Here is an 8,128-nt window from a genome sequence, read left to right as displayed (position 1 = left end):
ACCCCTTACATTAAAATTTAAAAAAGGGTTAAGTACCAATTTGCCCCCTATCGATTGCGTCCCTATCGCGTTTAGCACCCTATAGTCAGGGTAAGTGCTGCTTACTACCCCAACGTGGCAAAATCGAAGCAATTTCCCCCCTATCGATAGGGGTCTCCCTCGCGTTTAGCCCCCTAAAGTCAGGGGGGAGAGCTGCCTCAATCGAAAGGTTAGGGGTGCTAAACGCGATAGGGACGCCATCGATAGGGGGCAATCTGATACTTAACCCTTTAAAAAAATTGCCACTTTTCTCACCCTCTCTCTTCTCTCTCTATTGTACACTCATTTTCTCTCTCTTCTATCTCTCTTCTCTCCCTCTCCGGCTCTCCCTCTCTCTCTCGTCCTCGCCACCGCTCCACAGTCGCCGGCCACCGCCTCCGCCTCCGCCGCGAACCACCACCACCGCGACGCACAGCGGCAGAGGATCTCTGGAGGCGGTGGAGGATTTCGAATGCGCCCATGGCGGCTGCGCGCTGACGCACTCTTCCTACGCTGCTCTCGACGGGATCCTCTACTGCAAGCACCACTTCCAGCAGCTTTTCATGGAGAAAGGCAACTACCAGCATGTTATTGAGGCTGCAAGGAAAAGCACCGTCGAGAACGACGCCAACTTCGCTGCCGCCGCCGCCGCCGAGGAAGGAGAGGCGGCGGGTGAAGAGGATGGGGAGGCCAAGGCGGATCCGGATGAGCCGGAGTCTGAGGCCAAGGCGGAAGACTAGTCCTAGAGAGAGAAACAGAGAGAGAGAGAGAGAGGTGATCTCTCTCTTCTATTAATTAATTTTTGGTTGAGTAATTATACAGCAAGATTTTGATTTTCCGAGTTGCTTGGCATTGGTTTTCGACATTTTGGTTTAGGTTTTCAAGCTATAATTATGTTGTTTGTTTTGTTGTAATTCGAATTAACACACATTTTGTGTGGGGATTTTTCCAAGTTTTTGCAGGAATATAAATTGTGTATGCCTTATTCATAAGGAATTATAGTACTCTTTGTATAACTTTTTTTCAAAATAATTAAGTGAGTGACAAGTATATATATGTTGTTTGCTGCTGCTGAAGTAGAAATTTATTGTATTTTGATTGTTGATTTAGAGGAATTGATGTATTTTGATGGTAGATTGAGTTGTTGTATTTTGGTGTTGTACAACAATTTTTTTAATGTTCTTAAATTCACAACCAAATTTATGAATTCACAATTTAATGTTCTTGAATTTACGACCACATTTATGAATTCACAACTAGATTTAAGAATACATTTATGAATTCACAACTAGATTTAAAAATTCACAACCAGGTCGATGAATTCACAACTTAATGTTCTTGAATTCACAACTAGCTCGATGAATTCACAACTTAATATTCTTAAATTTACAACCAAATCTATAAATTCACAATCAAAATAAATTACTGTTTTAATTGTGAATTCAAACTTTAAAAACTCAAATTCACAACTACTTGAATTCACAACCAAAATAAATTCTAGTTGTGAATTAAATTCAGGTTGTGAATTCGACTGATTGTGAATTCTCAACCAACATAAATCTGGTTGTGAATTAAATTTTGGTTGTGAATTCGTTTGGTTGTGAATTAAATTTTGGCTGTGAATTCGACTAGTTGTGAATTCACAAACAAAAAATTATGGTTGTGAATTTGACAGGTTGTGAATTCTCAATTCACAACCAAAAAAATTTGGTTGTGAATTCACACTGGTTGTGAATTGCGGGATTTTTTAAAGGGGTGATGTAAAGTGGACATTTTTTTAATTTTTAATGTGGAAGGGTATTTTGGTAACAGTGGCCATTTTTTTTATGTTTTTATCTTAGTGGACAATTTTTAAATTTACTATTTCGGCTATTTTCAAAATCCACTCTATTTGTTATTAATTTTATATTTCTCAAAAGTGTATATATTATATGTATATGTTGCAATATATTATACTGTATATATATATATATATATATAATATTTATCTTCTTAATTTTCAATAAAATCAATTTTAAATTGAGTTTGAATTGAGACATGCACGTGTATGTAAATTATAAACGGGTTCGGTCATTGATTTACATGTTTTAATAATAAGGCAAATATTCTATAACCCAATTACTTTAAAACAAAATCTTATTTTATGTCTATCAAAATAATTAAAATTTTATTTTTATTTTTTATAAAATATATCCGTACATTTTATTTGTATAGGGAAGAAAAAATATATTTTTCATATCTTAAAACTTTATTTGTTTCAGTTTCGTCAATAATAATAATAATAATAATAATAATAATAATAATAATAATAATAATAATAATAATAATAATAATATGAAATTAGTAATGCATAAACGAAGAATTTAGATAAAGAACAATAGAGGATACGATGTTAAAATACATTACAAATCTTTAATTATGTATTAAATTTATAATAATCTCAATCGAGTGAAGAATTCATATAAATCACCTCATTTCACATTGATTTTTTTTTTTATAAGGTTTCACTAAAATAAAACTTATACAAGAAGAAGCTCTTGCTCTCCAAATTAAAAATTTATACTTAATTGGCAGAATGATTGAGACTAATACAATTTGAATATCTACAAGCGAGATGATTCTCGGAACCCAATTAAATGATGATACTCACAAGTTAAATTTGTTTTTTCAAACTCTAAACGAGATGATTCTTGGAACCCAATTATAATATTTGAAACTAATAATGCATAAAAGTTTGTCAAAATGTTTTCAATTTCCATACAAAATGATATTTACAAGTTAGTTTTGATATTAGAAGTTTACAAGTTCCATATTCGACTGGCTAAAATATATATGTTTCGAAGTAGTTATGATCCTACAAGCTTAAAATGACAATGATCTTTAAAGCTGCACACGAGATAATTTTTGTAACTTAGTTGTGGTCATTAAAAGTTCAAATGAGATGATACTCACAAGTTAAATTTGTTATTTCAAACTCCAAACGAGATGATTCTCGGAACCCAATTATAATATTTGAAGCTAATAATGCATAAAATTTTGAACAAGATTTTTTCAAGTTCCATACAAAATGATGTTTACAAGTTAGTTATGATGTTGGAAGCTCCAAATCATATAATCTCACAAGTCAACTTTGAGTTTTGAAGCTTCAAATAGTGGTGTTAAAAAAATTGATGCATAAAAACTCATTCATTGTATTTTAAAGTTTATACGAGATGATGGTCAAAAGTTTAGTGTTCAAACGTTAGATATCGTCTTTCAGGAGATAGATGATAATATGATCCTGCATAGTTTAGACAAGATGATGCTCAGATGAAAATCTTCAATCTTATATCGACCTTTTCCAAAATATTATTAAATAAAAATTTATATAAAAATAATATTTATTATTCTAATAAAAAATTAACATTTAATTAAAAATATGGTTCAGATTAATATAATTTCAATTATATTACCTAAAATTAAATAAATTTTAAAATAATTTATATATAAATAATTGTTCATATAAAAATAATATTATATAATTTAAATAATAATATAAAATAACACTACTACAAAAGTTTACATACATAACAGTGCATAGATAACGGTTTTTTTCAAAAATCGTTATGTATGAGCGCACTTTTAGGAATAGATAACGGTTTTAGAAAAATCCGTTATCTATGTAGTGTTGTCTATATGCATAGATAACGGTTTTTGAAAAACCGTTATGTTTTTGCGTTATCTATTAGTTGCATACATAACGGTATTACAAAACCGTTAAGCCACCGTTATCTATGACCATCTTTTATAACGGTTTATTCATAACGTTAAAGAACCGTTATGTATAAGAGTCATTTACAACGGTTTTGGAACCGTTATATTTGAGCGTATCTAAAAACTGTTATGTATAATTTTTTTTAATTTTTTTAATTTTTTTTAATTTTTTTAAAACTTATATTATGTAACACCCTAATCTAATTAAGGAGTTAAATATAAAATTTAAATAAATATTTAATGCGGAAGTCCTTTAAAATAATTTAAAACTCACTTTTAAAATAAATATTTTCGAAAATAATTTTAAGAAAAAGAAATCTTTAAATAAAATTGGTTTTTAAAGCACTTTTAAAACGATTGATAAGATATCAAAATTTTCAATAATGTATTCAAATATAAAACTTGATTTTGAATTCATAAATTTAAACAACTTTATTTTCAAAGCACGACATGAAGATGTCAGAAAAATAATTAACTAATTAATAAAACTTTTACTAAAGAAAAACTCTAAGTATAAAATAATATCTTTTTAGCAGCGGAAAATATAACAAAATAAAATCTTTATATGATTAAAAATTATGTATGTATCCATGTATATATTTTCGTAAAGATGTAAATTCTTAAATAAATATTTGAAATGAATTTAAATATAAATTAAACAAGTCATGACATTAAAATAATATAATAACATTTATTTAAACAAATCACACACAAATCTCAAATAGTATAGAATTTCAGAGTTTACATAATCAAGAGATATCACATGAAATAACATAATATGTTTTAGGAAACATTTATCTTTAAATAGATTCGACGCGCCCATTCGACTCTCCACGCGCCTCCGATATCAATCACCTGAAACTGTTGAATATGGGATGAGCATACAGGGTACACTCAGTGTGGGAACATGCAATAATTGTCCATGTTAATAAAATGGTAACACATATTGTCATAACGTAACATAAATTCCATACGCACTGTGGCAATCCAAGGACTTTAATGTCCCGGACCCTATATGTGGGCCCCTGGCGACAATATAATGGTTGCAACCCTGTAACATGAAATCGCATTGTGGCATACCAAGGACGGTGAAGTCCTGGACCAATTATGCTGGCCCCTAGCGATAAATATTTTTACAACACATACGGTAAACACATAATATTAAAATGGACAAATATTAACCACGTGCATGTACTGAAATAAATCCCACACCTGGAAATTTAACTTGAACTTGAACTTCAACTTGAATGCTAACTTGAGTAATACAATTAAAATTCATATCCTAGTCGCGCCGCACCTAGTCAGATAAATTCAAATAATAACATATAAGGGCCTATTTGAACTTTAAAATAATTTAGATTATTGGATCATATAAAAATAATAAATTTAAGTAATAAAATATATTTTCTTATAAAAAGATTTGGGCTCAAAATTTAGTTAAAAACTAAGTTTAAATTAATAATTCAAGTCTAAATATATTATTAAAACATCCTTTGAAAAATAATGCAAATGCAAGACCATGAAAATTAAACTATGAGCCCAATTACTAATTAAACTGAGCCCAACTATCTTAAATAAATTGAGCCCATTAGCCAGCCCAAGCCCATTTCCCTTCCATTCACCCTAATTTATATTCACACCACACACATACGCAGCGTAGCTCCCATTTCCTCACTCTCTCTCTGCCGCTCTCTCTTCCCTCTTCTCTTCGCGCCAAGCCGCGGCCGGAGGCCGGCGACTCCTCCTCCTTCCTCTCTCCTGGCCGAACGCAACGCCACCACCGCCGTCCCAGTGTCGACAGAGGCGCGCCCAGCCGCCTCCCCTTCCAGTACTGCCGCCGCCGCCCTCTCTCCTTGTCCTCACCTCTAGTCTCCCTCTCACTCTCCTCCTGCCCCTGTTCTCGCCGCACCAGCTGCAACCGCGGCCGCGCCTTCTCCGGCGACCCGAGACTACAGCGCCGCCGCCCCTATCTCCTGCTTCGCGCCCTCCGTCCGGCGGCCATCAACATAGGGGTTGTCGATGTCGCGCTTCACCGGCTGTCCAGCATCCGCTCACCAACAATTCCCATCCCTTCTATTTCTATTTTCTTTTTCATGTATTTAGCAATATATATAAAATTACAGAAAAATAGATGTATGCATGATTGGATTTTGAAAACAAAGTTTTTGCTGTTTAGCCTTGGTTTTGGCGAAAATGAAGAAAATTATTGATATGCTTGAAATGAAATAACTTTACAAAAGTTATTAAAATTACCAGCTTGAATGAGTGAAGTAAATCAGTTGCTGCGAATTGGGGATGATAGAAATAAGGATGATGGATTGAGGTATAAATAGGAGAAGTTACGTCGGCAGCAATGAGAAGTAAATACTTGTTCGATGCTGTAGAATTCAAAGTTTTGAATGTGAAAGAAATCAAATTTCCTGCTGTAGAATTCAAATTTTGATTTGATGCTGTGGAGGAATCAAAAATCAAAATTTGCTGCAGATGATAACAGATGGTGGCTGAGGAAATTTACACTTGCTTTCTAAGTTTCAGAATAAAATATAGCTGAAGATAAAATCAAAGTTTGCTGATCAAAGTTTGCTGCTGGAAATCAAAGTTTTGAAATCAAAGTTTTGCTGTAGTTTTGATCAAATCTGACGGAAAGGTACTACAGTGATATATGGCTGAAGCTGAGTAAATGTGGATATGTAGCTGAAGTCATTTTCGTAAAAATTTATTTACACGTTAATAATATATATATGGGCTTGTAATGTATGATAAATAAATGGGCTTGTTGTTTCACAAAATAAATGAGAATGAAAGAAAAACGTAGTAATTTGCTGTGATGAATTAAAACATGAAATCTCACATGAAAGAAAAACGTAGTAATTTGCTGTGATGAATTAAAACATGAAATCTCACAGAAACAATAAAATTGCCAATTGAAGTTTTGTGAAGGAAATATCAGAAATGAGAAGTCTGTTAACTTGAATGAAATTTGTGCTCTGGAAAAATTTTGATGAAATGAAACCTAGCAAGTTATTTGGGTGAATTTTAAATGTGATAGCAGTGAGTGATACGTGGCTGAATAAAATTAGGTGACTGAAGGTGATTAAATCCGAATATGTGGCTAAGGAAAAACTGAACCACGTAACATCTCATTTTAATTAAAGAAAGACATATGGACTTATAATAATAATTGGGCTTTAAAGATGATAAATGGGCTTTCAAATAATAAAATTTTAACCCAATTATCATAGAAAAAGAATAAAAACTATGGCCCAACATATTTATTAAAAATATTTGATAATATAAATTTGTATCTTTTTATAAATATAATCTATAGTTCAAAGTCATTTATCTAATTAGGGCGGTTAGATATCTGATAAGAATAAAAATAGGAATGGCTGGCTTGGAGACTTCTTTAAACAAATGTAAATAAATAGAGTAGAAATTGTTAATTTGCAGATACGAAAACAAGGTATCCAAATCCTTGAAATCATTAATAAACTATAAATGTTGAAACTTGAATAATTGTTTTAGGATCATTGCAAAAGAATTTGGCACATTAATAATAATAAGCCCAACACTAACAAAATTTATGAAAATATTTTATTCTTAATCCAAAATTAATATAATGTCCATGATAAATATATTTAAGTAAATAAATTTATTTAGGCCCAAATTTATATAAAAATATTTTAGAATATAAAACTTTATTTCTATAGGTATAACCTAGAATTTAGAGTCATATATCTAGCTAGGGGCGCGACTAGATAATTCTCCACAAACTCGACTCATAGATTTATATTTTTAATATCTCGAAAATATAAAAATTTTCAAATAAAATTTGCAAAGGTAGTAAACGGTTTTGGGCTGTGACATATTATATTATATCATTTGAAACTTTCTCTCAAATCCCTCCAAGATCGAGCTCTCCTAAAAATTTACACAAAGAACATTCTCTCCCCCTTATCTTTCAAGCTGAGCGGACCAGCTAGAGCTCCGCCGCCGCGGCCGCCGAAGTTCCGGCGAGGAGCGCCGGCCTCGCCCACCTTATCTCTCATTCTTTTGACTCAATTCGGGCATTCACAAACTCACACCACCGCCCAATTTCTCAATCTCCGGCGAACGGCAGTGAGGCCGCCGCCACTCTCCCTCAAAATCTCACTTAACCACCGCCTCAATCTGAAAAGGTTCCAGCCGCCACCACCGCCTGTATCTCAAGAGGCGGCGCCGCTCTCTCCTTTAAACCCTAGATCCCTAATTCCTCCGTCTGAAACCCTAGGGCCCCAGATCTAGACTCCACCCTCTCCGGCCTCTGGCATCAATAGCAGCTCCTCGCCGCCGTGCCTGGACTTCCTTGATCCCGTGT

General features: G+C 33.0%; 1 long non-coding RNA gene across 1 annotated transcript; it reads right to left on the bottom strand.

Annotated features, from left to right (window-relative positions):
* Positions 1–4,437: 4,437 nt before the first annotated feature.
* On the bottom strand, positions 4,438–6,064 carry LOC131001501 (uncharacterized). The gene is made up of 2 exons (XR_009093958.1): positions 6,025–6,064; positions 4,438–5,068 (listed from the first exon to the last, which is right to left on the bottom strand). It is a non-coding gene; the product is annotated as an uncharacterized LOC131001501 (long non-coding RNA).
* Between the last annotated feature and the right edge of the window lie 2,064 nt (positions 6,065–8,128).

Source organism: Salvia miltiorrhiza, chromosome 8, assembly GCF_028751815.1.
Source record: "Salvia miltiorrhiza cultivar Shanhuang (shh) chromosome 8, IMPLAD_Smil_shh, whole genome shotgun sequence".
NCBI lineage: Eukaryota > Viridiplantae > Streptophyta > Magnoliopsida > Lamiales > Lamiaceae > Salvia > Salvia miltiorrhiza.
The sequence above is the reverse complement of the archived record's forward strand: the minus strand, read 5'-3'. Positions and strand labels throughout refer to the sequence as shown.